Source organism: Lontra canadensis, unplaced genomic scaffold, assembly GCF_010015895.1.
Source record: "Lontra canadensis isolate GAN:19392208 unplaced genomic scaffold, GSC_riverotter_1.0 scaffold51, whole genome shotgun sequence".
NCBI classification, from domain to species: domain Eukaryota; kingdom Metazoa; phylum Chordata; class Mammalia; order Carnivora; family Mustelidae; genus Lontra; species Lontra canadensis.
This window is the reverse complement of record NW_022631045.1, coordinates 10,675,691-10,694,380: the sequence shown is the minus strand read 5'-3', so window position 1 is coordinate 10,694,380 and position 18,690 is coordinate 10,675,691.

Genomic DNA, 18,690 nt, shown 5'->3' with positions numbered 1-18,690 from the left:
AGATCACAAGTAGACAGAGAGGCACGCAGAGAGAGAGAGGGAAGCAGGCTCCCTGCTGAGCAGAGAGCCCGATGCGGGACTCGATCCCAGGACCCTGAGATCATGACCTGAGCCGAAGGCAGAGGCTTAACCCACTGAGTCACCCAGGCGCCCCTATTATTATTATTTTAAGATTTTATTTGACAGGCAGAGATCACAAGAAGGCAGAGAGGCAGGTGGAGAGAGAGGAGGAAGCAGGCTCTCTGCCGAGCAGAGAGCCCGATGCGGGGCTTGATTCCAGGACCCTGGGATCATGACCTGAGCCAAAGGCAGAGGCTTTAACCCACTGAGCCACCCAGGCGCCCCTGGAATTTTTTTTCTGATGGAATTGCTGAAAGTTTCTGCAAATAACCTGTTCAAAACAAAACAAAACAAAACAAAAAAAGATTGTTCTATAAAGACTGATTGGCACTCTGAGTGAATGAGGAAGAAGGAAACACCAGACAGAAGTTTCCAGGCCATTGAAACAGCTTCCCTCTTTGTTTTTCTTAATGAGGATAAATTAGATACATTTCTAATACTCATATATTAGGAGAAGGGGTACTGTATAAACCAACATTACTAATAACATATAATAGAGGTCTTTTGTGTGTGCAAGTCAAGTAAGATAAAAGAAATATGCACAGAGGCTAGCTAAATATCATAAAAAATCTGCCCTATGCCAGTGAAATCCTACCAAGTATCTTACCGGGCTTCACCCAGGAAGGCTAGAATTTCCAGGCAAATGGTGTAGAAGTGTTGCTGTATAATCATTATTTTGGCGACGTGGATGTGGGAGGAGGCACTGATATTTCTCTGTCATGACTGCGTATGGGATCTACAACCCTCCTCCCACCCCCACCATGCACAAATGTGTGTATGTGTATAATCTAAACTCCAAGGCCCTGTGTCATCAAGCCAGACTTAGGCCCCAGTGCTCTGTCCACTCTGTTCTGGCTGGCTTTCAGTATAGGAATCTGCCCTCCTTATATCTATACCAAAATTATTATTTTAATTAATATGGAGAAAGCAATTATTTACCATTTTTAATCCCATTTTGTTATAACAGAAGAGGAATATGAAGTTAGTGCTAAGAAATTTCTTTCAGTGGGTTTCTTAGATGCTTGATTAAATTTCCAGACAGTTAATTCCATCTTTTTGTGCACTTTCCTAAAGTGAGATAAACCTGACACATACAGTAGAACACATATAAAAAGCACCTGAAGGCAGACTCCATTTAACACTGATATTTTAAAAAATGTATTAATTACCCCAGGATCTAATTAAAAGGCCCCATGAGATCCCTATATTTTTTTTCCTTATTTTTTAACCTTTTCCCCATGGCAGAGAACAGAAACAATGGTAACTTTATGTGGATTTTGGTGAATTATTTAACACTGTGACACTTGAATGAAATAAAGAAAATAATATCACTTAATCCTAACTCTGAAAAATTGTTTAAAATGCAGCTGCATTCATTAGTGAAACATATGGAAATATACATTATCTCCTAGAAATATTTTGTAAATTTAACTGCTAAATCATTTTTAAAAATTATTTTGTCTAGAATCTTTATGACAATGAGTGACATAGTCTACTTGGGTTTGCTATTCCACATCTCTAAATATATTTGTATATTATACCTTATATTTCATACATATTCATTAATTACATCTAAGACATATGTGCAATTTAAAAAAAATATGTGCAATTTTAATCTAAGTCAAAATAGAAAAAGTGCTGGGCAGGAAGTCAAAATACAAATGTGGCTGGCTTGGGATACTTAAATTTCTGAAAACTATAAATGTGAAGTCCCATGTTTTCAGACTTAATAGCCAGAGGACTTTGCCTTGTGTTCAAACAATGTTCTAATTAATAGACTCACAGTCCTGGAAAAAGACTTCAAGAAGTTCTGATAGTTCTTTCTCTGCCTAGTCCAAGAACAGAATGCAATTCAACCTAATGGGAAGGTCATGCTTATTTAGACAGACTTCTTTTTAAAGGCCATGACAAAATCACTTTCCTTATGATCATTAAACAAAAATATTCAAAAATCAAAGAAAAACTTGAATGATTTTGGTCTCCTGCAAAACTGGTCAGTGGAACTGTGGTCAAAGTTCACTTAAGTGACTTTTCTATCTTCCAACCCCAAGATACGTTGCATCTGGCAATAGTTACTAAACAAGAAAATCATTCATAAAGCAGCGTAATTAGCAGCACAGAAACAGTAAGTGCTTTTTTTCCACACTTAGTCTTTGTGACTTCTGGGTGGCCTCCAGGATAGACAGTTTTCAGCCATAGATATTGATGAGGAAGCTCTTTCCTGTTTACTCAGATATATGTCCTAGATCAGCATGGCAGTCTGTGCCTACCTAAAACTGTCCCCTGTGTTCCTCACCCTTAGAAGACACAAAGACCGGGAAAGGCCTGACAATGTGTTATTGTCAAAGAAACCCTTAGAACTAAAGGACGTAGTCAACCTATGTTGCCCATATCAGATTCCATGCTGCTGCACTCCCAGGACAAGCAGCGGTTGGGAACATACTTCAGAACTGTGTTTCTTCAGTTGGGTGAGAATTGCCAGATGTTTGGGCTGGTGAAATGAGCTGGTTTCTTCTTTTGCCCCAGTACTCTCTATTTAAGAAAAAACAATTTTTAAGATGGTTTTGATGCTGAAGAGAAGACTGTTAAAAATATTTCTCTCTTTAGTGAGGTTATAGTGGTAAAGGAAATTGGGAACTTAGAACCAAAGGAGCTCCAGGTGAGATAAAAGTGTAAGAAGTACACGTGCCTGCTGACCCACACCAGGGACAGAAAGAGGTCTTAAAGAAATGTGTCTAAGAGCCTCCCTGTTCCAGACTGCTCCCCAAAAAACACTCAGGTAATTTGCCCAGTCCATACTGGGCAAATCAGCCTGGGTCCCAGGAAGTCGAAAAAAAATATGGGAAATGAAAATAAGCCCACCACAGCTGGAGAAATCTACTTGAATTTTTACTTTGAATTTGGTATAATCCACTTTCTCCTGTTATGCTTTGACTCATTGCATAACAGAGAGGACTTATACCCAAGAGAAAAATTGTTTGTACTTTGAGGCAGACAGCATCTAAAGAGTCAATTTCTGTGTAATCTTTCATCTAGTTTTCCTCTGGCTTATTTTAAGCAAAGGGGGAGAAAAGTTTGACTTATTAAAACTCCAGAGAACCAAGATCCAAATATTTATGTAAAAACCACTTTTTTATTTTTGGATTTTCCCTTAAAGGATGTTTCAGACAGATAAAATAAGAGCTGATTCAGGACATATATTTTGAAGGCCAAGGGAAATTCAGGCGTGTTAGGTATATACTAAACACAAGTTTCTCCTTAGGATATTCTTGGGGCTAGATGATCACACTACATAAAAGGCCTATAAAATCCGTCATGAGAAAATACCTGACCTAAGCCAGAAATAGCACGCTTAACTGCCATTTGCATTAAGAGACCACACAGAGAGAAAAAATATTATAAAAGACCATCTGATAAGATGCTAAAAGATATACCAAGGAAGTGGTCTGCCTTTGGTTTCCTCAGTGAAAACAGCAAAGAGAAAAGAGCATTTCTTCCCCTTTCTAAGTACTCACTCAGGGCCAGATTTGAAGGAACAAATGCAGGAAGACATTCTCTGAAAGAATTGAGAACTTAGAACCAAAGGAGCTCAGATATAATTTATTCCTCAGTCCATACTGGGCAAATCAGCCTGGGTCCCAGGCCGCTTTAATGGGCCTGAAAAAAAAAAAAAAAGTGGGGGGGGGGAATGCAAATAAGCCCAGTAAAATTGCAAGTAAACCTCCAGTCAGTAGAAAAGAAACAAAGATTACTAGACATTCTAGAAATATCCATACACTTAGGAACTTTCCTAAAGTAGTAGATCTCAGTTAAAGCTCCTTAAGTCACCAAAAGGAGAGACAGTAGGAACATCTGGCTGGCTCAGTCAGTAGAGCATTGATCTCTTGATCTCAGGGTCTTGTGTTCAAGCCCTGTTTTGGGCACAGAGCCTACTTAAAAAAAAAAAAAAAAAAGGCTAGAAGGAGGGGTGATACCTCAATGTGGCTATACACTACTCAGATGGGGACCACTTGTTCTTGACTCTTTCAGTGCCTTGTCTTTCAGTGCTGTGGGTCAAACTAACTATGGAGCATGCCTCTCCAGGTAGACCATAACCAGTTTTTCCTTTCTTTGCATTATTAATTTTTAAACTTTGAAACTCGTTTCTTTCTGTAAGTGAATTAATTATCTCTTGCGAAGAGAAAGATGATACTTTGGAGGCATAATAAAATAATTGTGTTACAGTCATTACCAAGAAGTAGCATGACCGTCATTCTGAGAGACCACGGTTAACTTTTTGAAGGATTAGAGTACATGTAACAGAAACAAACAGATGTGCACTGCAGACAAGGAGTCTTACTGGCACTTATCAGAGCAACCCAATTCAGTGTTTTGAAAAACCCCTTGCCACAGTTCCTATACACTTCATAAAAGTCACCTCCAAAATACTAGGGGTGAGAAAGGGCCCCAGTCAATAACAAGTAGGTGGTTGGAGAAGACTGTGTGAAGATCTAGAAATAAAGGAAGATAGAGTGAGCAAAGAGGGTGTAGGGAATGAGAAGTGGCAGAAGGGACACATGTCACTAAGAACAAGTAGTTCTGTGAGGCAAGAATTTGAACTCATAAATCCTGTTGTCTTATGGAAGGCTCCCAGAAAGAAAGGAAACAGCTCTATTGGTTGAAGACAGATTTCCAAGAAGTTTTTCTTACAGTGTTCCCAAGGAAAGCCAGTATTTCAGAAGCACTGGGATCCATGACCCATGATTATTTTCAAACAATTGCCAAGAGTGAAGACTAATCCACTTGAAGTCATGTCGTAGCGAAAAAGACAAGGCAGTGGAGACTCAGCCCTGAACTGCCGTGAAGCCTGTGCCAAAAGGCACTGAACAGACCAGGTTGGTTACGTTCCCTAAGGCGGTGCTGCTCTCAATGGGGGAACTTTTCCCCCTAAGCCAAACAGAAGAAAGTCACTTAGAGGAGGCTCCCCCTGGGAGGAACCTAAGGAAAGTCACACAAAAAAGGAGAGGAAACCAAAAGAACGTTTTTAGTCTCACACATCCTGTGCCTTTTTCAGCTGCTATTTTGAAGGGTAAACATTACTTTTGTGGTTGCACTTTTTTCCCTAGGTTAAAGAAAACAAAACAGAAGAATATGGTCAAGAAAAGAAGAGACAGGAGAGTAGCTAATGACCTTGGAAATGCAGGCCACTTTCCTGGTTTGAAAAAGAAAACAAAACCAAGAAAGGAACCTTAAGAAAAAAAAAGATGGAGAAACCTGTGAAGTCCTGGCATCTGTCTCCAGTGCCTGCAGGGGTAGGGGGGGCGGGTGGGCAGTTGGTTCTAAAGTAACCTGCACACAGAGATACTCCGTCAAATGGGAATCTCTGTGAGCCGGGAAGTGACACACCTTACCTGTACAGCTGCATTCCATTTGTAGGTTTCATTCACTTGGTATTTTAGAAGCAGGTGTTTTGTTCAGCTTGGTTTTTTTTTTCCCCCCCAAGATTTTATTTATTTACTTGACAGAGACACAGTGAGAGAGGGAATACAAGCAGGGGAAGTGGGAGAGGGAGAAGCAGGCTTCCTGTTGAGCAGGGAGGCTGATGATGCAGAGCTCCATCCCAGGACCCTGGTATTATGACCTGAGCCAAAGGCAGATGCTTAACGACTAAGCCACACAGTCTCCCCATTCAGCTCAGTTTTATTGAAGCTAGAGTGTTCCCATATTCTTCTTAACTAGAAAAGTAAAGCCCATTTTATTTAGGAAGAATCTTAAGATCTTAGCAGAATCTTCTCTTGGGACTGAAGGCAACTCATTTTACCACTGTGGGCCACTTCCATATAGCCTTCTGGTTTTATATTAGTTACCAGGGTTGGCTTCTACTACTACATCTGGGAACCCTGCTCTCATCGCATAGGACCCCACTAAAGGTAGAGTCTTCTGATGGGTCAGACAATTTGAGAAATGACCAGGTCCTTAGATATCAACCTATATGGAATTGTTGGGGTAGTGGGTGGAAATGCCTGTTGGCCTACATAATATTGAGACTTCTTGAGAAATTATTCAATGTGGCTAATAACATAGGCAACGAAAGATATTGCAGAGTGGTTTTCTTTTTAGACTGAGTTGCGATTGACTTGTAATGGTGCCATGAGTCCAGGACTGGAAGAAGAAAAGAGCTCCATGTGCCCCCAAAGGTATGGTTCTTGTGTCTTCTGATAACTGAAAACGTATTATTGATTGGCACTGTATTCATTTCCTATGGCTGCTCTAACAAATATTCATAAACTTGATGGTTTAAAACAACAGAAATTTATTCTGTTAGAAAACTGGTGGCCAGAATTCCTGAACCAATATCAATGGACTGAAATCAAGGTGTTTACAGGGACTTGCTTCCTCCCAGAGGCTTTGGGGAGAATCCATCCATTGCTTCTTCCAGCTTCTGGTAGCTGCTGACATTCCTTGGTTTGTGGCCTCATCACTCAAATCTTCAAGGCCAACGTCTTCAAATCTTCCTCCATTCCTTCTCCCCCCACCTCCATCTTCTTCTCCTTCCTTTTTCTCTCAGCTCCCCCTGCGTGTGTGTGTGTGTGTGTCTGTGTGATCACCATCTGCCTTCCTCATATAAGGATACTTGTGATGACATTTAGGGCCCACCAGATAATCCAGGATAATCTCCCTCTCTCAGGATCCTTACCCTAATCACATCTGCAAGGACAATTTTTCAGAATAAGGCACTATTTATAGGCTCTAGGACCTGATATCTTTGAGGTCTTTTCTCAGCCGACTACAGACATATGTTCCATTCTGTCTCACATACATAGTTATTACACAATACCCAAACTATTCTAGGAGTCATCACTAGACTCCTTGGAGAACAATTTAAAAGCCAGCAAATGTTCATAGAGAATCCATATGTTTTTCACTATTTGCGGAATTCTATACAGAGTTACTTGTAATGCCTTCAAAATATTATTGAATAGAAAACTGGATGATAAAATAACCTTTGTGGTATTACTGACTCTGGCTAAAGCTTGAAGTAGTATCCTTGTATCTAACTAGTCACCTTCATTATCAGAAAATATGTTATTAACCATAAGGGTATTGATGATACTCCATAATGAAGTACAAATTGGTTTGTAAAAGATGAGTTTATTTAAAAATGCAAATATCAGGCGGCTCTTGGCTCTCAAAGTTCCAGGAAATTAGAATAGGCATAAAACATAAAATCAATAGATGTTTTTGTGATTTTCTAAGCTAAGTGTTGTTATAAAATGAGAGGTAAGAGGGCTATTAAGAGATGGTCTGAGTTTCAACATGTTTGTCTGAAAACAAAACAAAAATAAATTAGGGGAAAAAAGTGGAAAGAGAGAGAGAAGCAGAAGCAGAGTTACTATTATAGTATTAGGTAAAATAGATCAGAAACTAAAACAATACAAATGAGAATCAGGGTTGCTATGTGATGGTAAAAAATGATATTAACATGTAAAATATTAACATTAAATCTAACTGTCTTCCGGGGCGCCTGGGTGGCTCAGTGGGTTAAAGCCTCTGCCTTTGGCTCAGGTCATGGTCTCAGGGTTCTGGGATCGAGCCCCACATCAGGCTCTCTGCTCAGCAGGGAGCCTGCTTCCCTGTCTCTCTCTGCCTGCATCTCTGCCTGCTTGTGATCTCTGTCAGGTAAATAAATGAAATCTTAAAAAAAAAAAAAATCTAACTGTCTTCAAGAAATTAAGCAAACAAATATCTAAAACAAAAGCTAATGCAGAAATATAGGAAGAAATAAATAGAAATGTATTCATAATGGAAGACTTTAAAATCCCTATCAAAACGGCAGATCAATTAAACCATTAATCAATTATATAGCTGAACAATGAAGTAAGTGGAATTAACAGACATGGAGAGAAAAAAATAGATTTTCTCTTTGAGAAGTAGAATGAGATTCAAAGATGCATCAAAAATGAAGACCATAAGTCTACATGTCACTTTGTCTATGATACAACAGCAAAAATAGAATTTAAAAGTAAAACCAACCATCTGGAAAGCATTAGAACACTCTTAAATACCCTAGTCAGAGAAGAAATCAGAACTACCGATGAAACAGGGTATATATTACCAAAGCAAACTGTATATGCTAAAAAGTTCAATAAACATTATGGTTGATGGGCCAACATTCTTTCCACTTCAATGATATTGCAAAGGATTTGTTTCTGAATTGGGTACATTCACAATTTTTGCCAATGAACATTAAGTCTGTGAAGAAAAACTTTCAAGCTCCTATGAGAAAATCAAAAGAGAAGATGGCCTGTCTACTTCCTCTAGACTTGTCATATTTGGATATGATGCTTAGAATTACCTAGTCATTTTGTTGCTAATATTAAGAAATCTAGGAGCTGAATAGACCGTGGATCTTTGAGGGGATTATTGAGATGATACACTGATCAACCCCAGATCTTGTTCTACGAAGACCTCTTACTAAGTTAGTTAAGCTATGTCCTTCGTCTTCTTTTTTTTTTTTTTTTTTAGATTTTATTTATTTATAACAGAGAGAGCGAGAGATGGAACACAAGCAGGGGGGGAGAAGCAGGCTTCCCGCTGAGCAGGGAGCCTGATGGCAGGGATGGATCCCAGGACGCTGGAAACATGACCTGAGCTGAAGGCAGATGCTCAATGACTGAGCCACCCAGGCACCCCAATCCTGACTGATACCAAATATAAAAGTAAAGAGAATATTAAAAAAAAAAAAAAGGAAAGAAAATGTTTATGTCAAAATGCAATTTTTAATTGTTTTATGTTTTTATTTAAATGTACAATCCAAATGTGTTTAATTTTTGTGGATGGTATAAAGTAGAGGTCAAGACTGGATTTTTAAATTAACATATTTTTTATTAACATAACATACAATATAGTGTATTATTTGTTTCAGGGGTACAGGTCTGTGATTCATCAGTCTTACACAATTCACAGCGCTCACCACAACACATACCCTTCCCAATGTCCATCACCCAGCCACCCCATCCCTTATAAAGCAGTTTTTTAAAAGGCAACAAAATAGAGTCATGGGTGAAAATATGTAACTGTTAAGAATGGCTAACACTTAAAGAGGATTTACTTTGGGATCAGTACTGAGCTAAGTATTTTATATACATAAACTCATTTAATCCTCAGAATACTTCTAATGAGATGGCTGTCATTATCAGCCTCATTTAATAGCTGACAGGATAATTTGCTGGTGATTGGCAGAGTCAGGATCTGACCCCAGGCAATCTAATGCCAGAGTGCTCTTACACTTTATGCTCTACTGCTTTCTCTCAGGTTAAAAAAAAAAAAGTGGTTATTCCAAATAAAGGATTAGACAAATAGAGGCATACTTCTTTTTATTGTGTTAGCTTTCTTGCGCTTCTCAGATACTGAATTTTTTACACGTTGAAGGTTTGTGACCTTGTGTGAGCAAGTCTATCAGTGCCATTTCCCAATAGCATTTGCTCAATTCATCTGTCTCTCACATTTTGGTAATTCTCACAATATTTCAATTCTTTTCATTATTATTATGTTTTTTTCTGGTGATCTCTCATCAGTGATTATGACTCCCTGAAAGCCCAAATGATGGTTAGCATTGTTTAGCAATAAAATATTTTTAAATTAAAGCATGTACTTTTTCTGACATAAGGAAGTTGCACACGTAATAGATTATAGCACATTGTAAACATAACTTTTATATGCACTAGGAAACAAAAAAATTCATTTGACTCAGTTTTTTGGGATCTTCACTTTATTCCAGTGGTCTGGAAGCAAACCTGCAATACATCTGAGCTATGCCTGCGCACGTGAGCATTCCAAATTGCACTCCATGCATGGTTAAAAGAGATCTACACACCGTATCAATGATCTGTTGCTGGGTAAAAAACCAGCCCCGAATTTTGTGGTTTGAAACAAAAAAGTCATTTATTTTGCTCACAAATGTTTAATTTGGGCAGAGCTGAGCAGGGTTGCCATACTTCTGTCAGCCAACAGCATTAGCAAGAGTGACTAGTTCCAGTGCTGGTGCGTCAAGGTGACTCACGTGGTTATCAAGTCAGGGCTGGCTTTTTACTGAACTCAGCCAGGACTGTGGGTTGAGGCCCTCGGTTCTGCTCCACACCGGCCTCTTTACAGTTTGCTTGGGCTTCCTCCCAGCTAGGTGGCTTACTTCTAAGAGCAGGTGTATCTTTTGATACACTTCTTTTGAACCCACACATTCTCTCTCCCAGCTTTGGAGGTCACACAGGGTCACGCTCAAAATGTAGAAGAAAAGCAAAGCTTTTACCTCTCAATGGGAGGAGTGTCCAAGAAGAAGGAATGGGGCAGTTTGGTTGTTACAGACAGATTCGGAAAGTGCAGTCTACCACAAACACTTTCGTACATGTGAGAATACAGATAGGAAGTCACTGAGTGGGAAAATGTGTTCACAAATTAAAAAGAAAAAAAAAGTATCAATTTAAAAGCCTCCAAAAGAATTAAAATTTTGAACCCAATGTTTGGCAGGGTTGACAAGGTGCTGTAAATTGTTTGAGTTTTTTTTGTTGTTTTTTTTTTAAGATTTTATTTATTTATTTGACAGAGATCACAAGTAGGCAGAGATGCAGGCGGAGAGAGAGAGGAGGAAGCAGGCTCCCTGGCTCAATCCCAGGACCCTGGGATCATGACCTGAGCTGAAGGCAGAGGCTTTAACCCACTGAGCCACCCAGGCACCCCAGTTGTTTGAGTTTTTTAGAAATCTGCCCTATGGCATTCATACTTTTCGACACAATAAAATCTATTCTTAATACTCACAGGATGTTAGTAAACATGATGATTCCATTCTGTTTAACAATTATATGGGAAATAAAAATGGCAATTTTGAATGTAAGTAAATATACATACACATTGGTTAACAAAACAGTACAAAAATGGTGTGTACAAAATATTGGAACTATGCAGTATGCGTTCATGTATACTGACAGATTAAAACTGAATATGGAGCAATAGAAATAGAACTTAATGCCTTTGTGGTCTTTTTTCTATAAAATTGCTTAAACATATAGTATTGGTAAGTAATTTTAATATACTATGTAAATTAAATATGTCACAAATTCAACAATCACAAATACAATATATTAAAGAAAAAAACTCATAAAAATAGAGCCATTCTACTTTATCATACATAGGTTAATATATATTATTTATTTAAAGTGTTGAGTATTTAGGGGTGTCCGGCTGGCTTGGTCAGTAGAGCATGTGACTTTTGATCTCTGGGTTGAGCCACTTTGGGCATAGAGACTACTTTTTTAAAAAATGCTGAATATTTAGTTAAAAGTAACTCGCTTGCCTTTTAGAATTTAGAAGAATTATTGAGCTAAGATTGGAAGACTGTTGGTATGACTTAGAATAACAGTCTATGGACCTTCTTCCCCCCACCCACCCCCATGCTGGAGGATGTGAAGAATGGCCTCACTACCCATCTGCCCCAGTTCCTTAAAATTATAATCATCGTAAAGATGAAGAGGAATTCATTCTATTGCTTGAAAATAACAAAATACGCTCTCAGGACTTCCAGAAATATTGAAAGCTTATATCATCAGATTAACAGAGCAAACCCCTGTTCTGAAGCAAGTGCAGATTGTAACCCGTGTGCACTGCTGATGTTGAGGGCAGGGAGAGGGGATTGTGGGGTGGGGAGGAGGTAGGTGGACACTCTGTATTTCCTGCTCAGTTTACTGTGAACTTAAAACTGCCCTAAAAAAATAAAGTCTATCAATTAAAAAGTAACAACAACAACAACAAAAACCCTAGTACATCAGAGACTTTAGAAATAGGAATGTTTTAAATTCAGATGCATTGGATAAAGGAACTAGTAAGTTCTTTGGGTAAGTCCTTTTTAAGCAGAAAAGAGTAAGACCATTTACCTCTGGCATACCTGGTATGGAAAGGCAGGGACCTTCTTCAGGCCGTGCATTTTCAGCGGAGGGCATGGTGGTATCGTTCTCAGTGAGGGTGGGGAAAAAGGAAGCGAAAAAAGTTAGATATTGCAGTAACTTGTGGCCATATCTGTGGAATTGCATTGGGCACAAGTGGTGATTAGGGGGAGAAGTGCCTAAAAAGATTCCTTTGGAGGACAATAATGGAAAAAAAGGTGGAAAAACATTGTTTCAGAGAGAAGGGAGATACAGAAGGAACGGGAGAGAAATAGGGAGATCCTCTTAGTACTTCTACCCTGGCCCAACCACAATGAACAGAGACAAGCTCACTGGAACAGAACACCTCCCACAGATGGGGATGCTCAGTTACAAAAACAAGCAGCAAACCAGGAATCATCAGGCTTTTAAGGAAAAACAACACCACGAAAGGCAGGCACCAAACCCAACAAATACAAGCGTGAATGCCCAAGGATATAGTTACTAGAGCAAATACAATTATAAATTAATTATAATCAATAACCTCAGAGAGAGGAGAAGGTACTACAACCATACCAGCAGGCAGTTCTTAATTAAAGAATCAGTTTTGATCTTGGCAACAACAAAATGTAATCGCTGCAATAAAAGCCCTAGTGGATAAACCAAACAGCAAAATAAAGAAATGCATTTTAATTGCATTCATAAATTTTTTGAAAAAAGAAAAAACGTATACCTACATATAGACATGCTAGGGTCGTTTCCTAAAATAAGCCTTCATGGTCCCTGCTAGTAATATAATCTCAAAAAGTTTTAGCTCACTTTTCTGTAAGAGGGAAACGTCATAGGACAACTTTAGAAAACGCTTACTTCATGGAGTTGCTGGGTAGAATCATTATCACAAAATGCACTTCAGCTGCAGTTTACCAAGTACGATGTTTTTTCTTTCTTTTCCATCATGATGCCTTTGTCTTACTCTATGACTAAGACTTTTTTTTTTTCTGTTACCCAGTGGGGTCTTAGCATCAATAAATAGGCTTGACATGATTCAGTAACTCTCTAACTTCATTGCATAATAGTAGTGAGTAGAGCTCTGAGTCATTTGGAGAAGAAATAACATGTCTTAAGTCAGGTGAGTAAGAACCCCTTTAATAAGAGTAGCCCCTAGTTTGCATATTTACTGCATTCTACAATTAGTAGTTAATTGCTATAAGAAACTAATTACCCACATATTATAGCTTAACAAAATAGAAAGGGAGAGCTTGCACGATCTTTGCAAACTTGTCAAGCAACAGGAAAATTGGAATGTCCTATAATTCCCAACTTGCCGGTGTTCCTTTGGATTTCTGCAGTGGACTTGTAGCTCGGATAAACTTAATTGCTCTCTGATAAAGATAGGAGCTAATATATATTGAGCACTTACATTCCAGGCATTGTGCTAAATGCTTTATATGTATTAACTCAGGTGATGCATCCGCAAGACATCTCACAAGGTATTATTTTAAAATCCCCATTTTACAGGTGAGACAACTGAGGCCCAGAGATACTCAAGCAATGTGACAAGGTCTTAAAGCTGGTCACTGGGAGAGTCCAGTGTAAATGCGATGATCTGACCCCAGAGACTGTGTTCTTAACTTTGTGCAAAGCAGAGACCCTTGGGGCTGTGGACTGGAGGGGCTGGGGGTTTGGACAAATTTTTATTTTACAAGCGGGAGTCAAGAAATGAATTGTACTACATGGCAGTCCAGACATGACAGGAAGAGTTGTTGCTGCCCAGTGGAAAATGTTGATTCTGCTTTTAACAGATTATTCTATCTTCCTATATCTCTGTTACTTCTTCTCTTCCTTTTTTTTCTGTGGATTGATGTCAAGCCCTAGGAGGGGTGGCCATCAGTAACAAGCTGGCAGTCCTCCTGTGCTGAACAGTGTGTACTCGTAGAGGAGGAGTTTAGACACAGCAGAGGGAGGCTCACATATGGTGATCTTTCACATCTCAAAGCAAAATATGGAAAGCCTAGTTTCATCCTTTTACCGTATTGATTTTTTCAAATTACATCTGTTGTTGGTTTTGTTTTTGTTAAGATTTTCATAGAAAGATACACCTATACTACACTAGCTAGTGACTGTATTGTTTAAAAATTTTAGTACTAGTATATATTCATTGCAACAAAATAACTAGAGGGCAGATTTGTGGAGAGTAAAAACTTTTCACTTGGATCAGATTTTTAAATGTAATTTAAACCCAGAAAATTACTGGAAGAAAACATTGGTGAATTTAAACAATCTTAGTGTGAAGGAAGGACTCTAGGCAAAAGCAATTATCTTAAATGATGAAGTAAACATCAATCAATACAGTATACTGCATAAGACTTTCTCATAAAAATATACCATAAGCGAACTGAAATGATTCTCAAAAGCGGGACACAGAATTTATAATATCTGTCATAAATAGCTATTTTTTAAAGATTATTTATTTATTTATTTGATAGATAGAGATCACAAGTAGGCAGAGAGGCAGGCAGAGAGAGAGGGAGAAGCAGGCTCCCCGCCGAGCAGAGAGCCGGATGAGGAACTCCATCCCAGGATCCCAAGACCATGACCCAAGCCGAAGGCAGAGGCCCAACCCACTGAGCCATCCAGGTGCCCCCATAAATAGTTATTTTAAAAGTATGTACAAAGAGCTACTTCAGATCAACAAGAAAATTAAATTAAATTAAAAAGTGAGCAAAGGGACATGAATATGAGAAAAAAAAAACATAAAAATGCCTGGACTTCACTCGTAAATAAAAGTATGAATACACCGCTGATACGTGATTTTCATCTGATCACTAAAGGTTTAAACTCTTTATCATACCCAGTGTTGGCAAGAATGTGAGGAAATAAGTATGCTCACATATTCCGAGTAGGAACATAAATTGGTGAAACCTTTTGGAAGGAACTCTAGCAGTATTTATGAACATTTTACATTCTCAGACTTATCGACCAAGCAATCCTAGTAGGAATTTATCTTACATATATATTAATACAGGAACACCAAAGCGTGTGTCATTTTGCCAACGTTTGTAATAGGGAACAACTTCAAGCAACCTAAATGTTCTTCAAAGGGGGAAATGGTAAATAAACTGAGATGTTTCCTTTGGATAAAAATACTACCCAATATTTAAAATACAGAAGCTGATCTAAATGTGCTTACCTGGAAAGATGTTCAGGATTATATGATTTAGTGAAAAAAACAAATTTCAGGGGTGGCCCAGTCGTTAAGCATCTGCCTTCAGCTCAGGTCATGATCCCAGGGTCCTGGGATTGAGCACTGCATGGGGCTCTCTGCCCTCCACGGGGAGCCTGCTTCTCCCTCTCCCACTCCCCGCTTGTGCTCCCTCTCTCGCTGTGTCTCTCTCTGTCAAATAAATAAATAAAATCTTTTTTTTTTTAAAAGGCAATTTTCAGTACAATACCTACAATACGATTCCATTTGAGTGTGTATGTTTTACAGAATATACAAGTCTTGGTTAGGATGCTTTAGTTCCAAGTAAACAGAACACCATGAAATTTATCAGATACCATAACTGCATGTGTGGAGGCCAGTTGGGTTTAGGGTTAGCTTACTTAACCTGCTGGCCCAGTTCTGTTTCCTAGATTCTCCTGGCTGCGTCTCCTCTGCAGACTCCTCAAACAGGTTCTAGCAGTTCTGGGCCTCATTTTCAAGCATGGTGTTCTTGAGAGGAAACCCCCCCGCAGCACATTTCCCTTTGGATCTCATTGACCTAAGCTGGATCCGTCAGGACCCCATTTTTAGCCCAGTCCCAGCTATCTTGTGGTTAGGCCTTAGGCCTGGATTTTTTTGAACCAGTTACCAGCAAAGGAGAAGGAGTTAACATGATTGTCTGAGACCAGTTAAAGTTCACCCAATAGGTGAACTCAAGGTCAATACTACCACCCCTACCCCAATCCCTGGCCCCTACCCCCCAAAAGCCCCTCAAACAACAAACAAAATGGCAGTAGGTGTAGATGGATGAGAAGGGAGTAAAGGCTATGAGAGTAGATACAGATTTTTATTTTTCACTTCCTAGCCTTCTACACCATTTTTTTTTTCTTTTTATTGCTGGATGAGTCTGATTCAGGATCACAACAGGAGTCATAGGAACAGATGGCTTACTCAGAAGGATTTAATGAAGAGACTTTAATAAAGAGATTTTCTCTACCAAGGTATAGGTAAGGCTAAAGGCACAAAAAAGGAATGGTGAAGCATGCAGGGACTGGCCACAACAGGAAGTTGTTCCTACCCTTAGGCCTGAAGAGGCCAGGGGGTTGGGCGGGGGCTGGGAGGGAAGGGAACAGTGTGAAGGGAGCCCGGAGTGAGCTAGTGCTGGGGAAGAAGAATCTGGAGCCTCTGCAGCCTGAATGAAGGGCGAGGCAGGAAGGGAGTGCTGTGTGGGGGAACAAATAAATACCTCATGCTCTCCGGCTCCATTAACCAAACCCAACCAGAAATTAGAGGGCAAGGGTGAGGCAATCCACAGAGGTCAGCCTTCTGGGACTCCCAGCAGAGCCAAGAGAAGGGTGGGGAATGGCTGTTGGAGGAGGGGGGCAAATGCCCAGCACGGCATATATTTCCTAATTGAAAGCATCAACCCTTTTTTCTAATTAAAAAAACACCGGAAATCCTGTCACGTGTGACAAAATGGATGAGCTTTGATAACATTATGCTAAGTGAAATAAACCAGTCACAGAAAGACAAATACAGTATGATTCTACTTATGGGGGGTAACTAAGGTAGTCAAATACATAGAAACTGAAAGTAGAAAGGTGGTTACCAGGGGCTGGGGGAAGGGAGAGATGCAGTTTTATTGCTTAATAGGTGTTTGGTTTCAGTTTTGCAGGGTGAAAAGAGTTCTGGAGATTGGTTGCATAGCAATGCGAATGTACGTACCACGACTGAACTATACACTTTAAAATGGTTTATTTTTTCCAATTTTATTTATTTTTTATTTTTATTTTTTTTAATGGTTTCGGTGGATTTTGGCCATTCTAATAAGCGTGTAGTGGTATCTTGTTTTAATTTGCAATTTTCTCATGACATATTATGTTGAACGTCGTTTCATATGCTTCTCTGCCATCTGCATATCTTCCTCGGGGAGGTGTCTCTGGCCTCTTTTTTAAACAAGTTGTTTGTTTTTCTTATTGTTGAGTTTTGAGAGTTCTTTGTGTACTTGAGATAACAGTCCTTTATCAGATGTGTCTTTTATAAATATTTTCTCCCAGTCTGTGGCTTGTCTTCTCATTCTCTTGGTAGTGTCTTTTGCAGAGAAGAAATTTTTTTATCAGTTCTTTCTTTCACAAACACCCCCAAATGCTGGTGAGGAGGTGGAACGCTGGGTACTCTCATTCATTGCTGGTAGGAACACAAAATGATACGCTGCTTTGGGAGACATTCAGGTGGTTTCTTGCAAAACAAAACATATTTTTAACATATGATCCAGCAGTTGTGCTCCTTGATTTTGCCCACATGAGTCAAAAACTCATGTCCACAGAAATGATTATAGCAGCTTTAATCATGACTTCCCTAATCCAGCAGCAACCAGGATGTTCCTCGAATGGATCAAACTATGGTACATCCAGACAATGGAATATTATGCAGTGATAAAAAGAAATGAGCTATGAAGCCATGAAAAGACCTGGAGGAACTTAAATACATATTATTAAGTGAAAGAAAACAATCTAAAAAGGCTAGGTGTTATGTGATTCCAACTATATAACATTCTGGACAAGGCAAAACTATGGAGACAGTAAAAATATGTGATTGCTGGGGTTAGGAGGAATTGAGAGATGAATAGGCAGGGCATAGAGGATTTGGGGGGCAGTGAAACCACTGGCTATGATACTGTAATGGTGCATACATTTGCCCAAACACATAGACTATTCACCACCAAGAGGGAACCTTAATGCAAACTATGGACTCTGGGTCATAATGATGTATCAAAGTAGTTTCGTTGATTGTAACAAATGTGCCACTCTGGTGGGAGATTTTAAAATGGGGGAGCTGTGGATATTGGGGGCAGGGAGTATATGGAAGTATATTCTGCTGATTTTGCTCTAAAACTAATGGTGCTATAAAAAATAGTCTATTTTTTAAACAAAAATGGTTATGCTGAATTTTATGTATTTTTTACCATGATATTTAAAAAATGTGAGTCTTTCCTTTCTTCCTCACTTCCTAATCTCATTCACCAGCAGCAAAGACCATTAATTGTGTCCATATTTTTAGCCAAGTTTCTTTTATTTTCCAAAGGCAGTGATTTAAAGGCAATATGGTGCTCAGAGTTTGGTCCTGACTGGAGAAATACGGATTTAAGAGCTCCCAACATGGGTAGGATACTCCCATCATAGAAGTATGGGAGTGGATGAACTCTCCAGGGACCATGTGCAAAGAAAGCGGGAGAGGCTGAGGAGGAACCAGGGAAACTCATATTCAAGAGGCCAAGAGAGGAGTCAGCCGAAGAGAATGAAAAATGAACAAAGAACCAATATGAGGACAGGAACCAAGGACAGAGAGCATTTTAAAAATAAGTGCATAAATCAAAACCACAATAAGATATTTAGGATAGCTATTATGAAAGAAAGGAAAAGGAAGGAAGGAAGGAAGGAAGGAAGGAAGGAAGGAAGGAAGGAAGGAAGGAAGGAA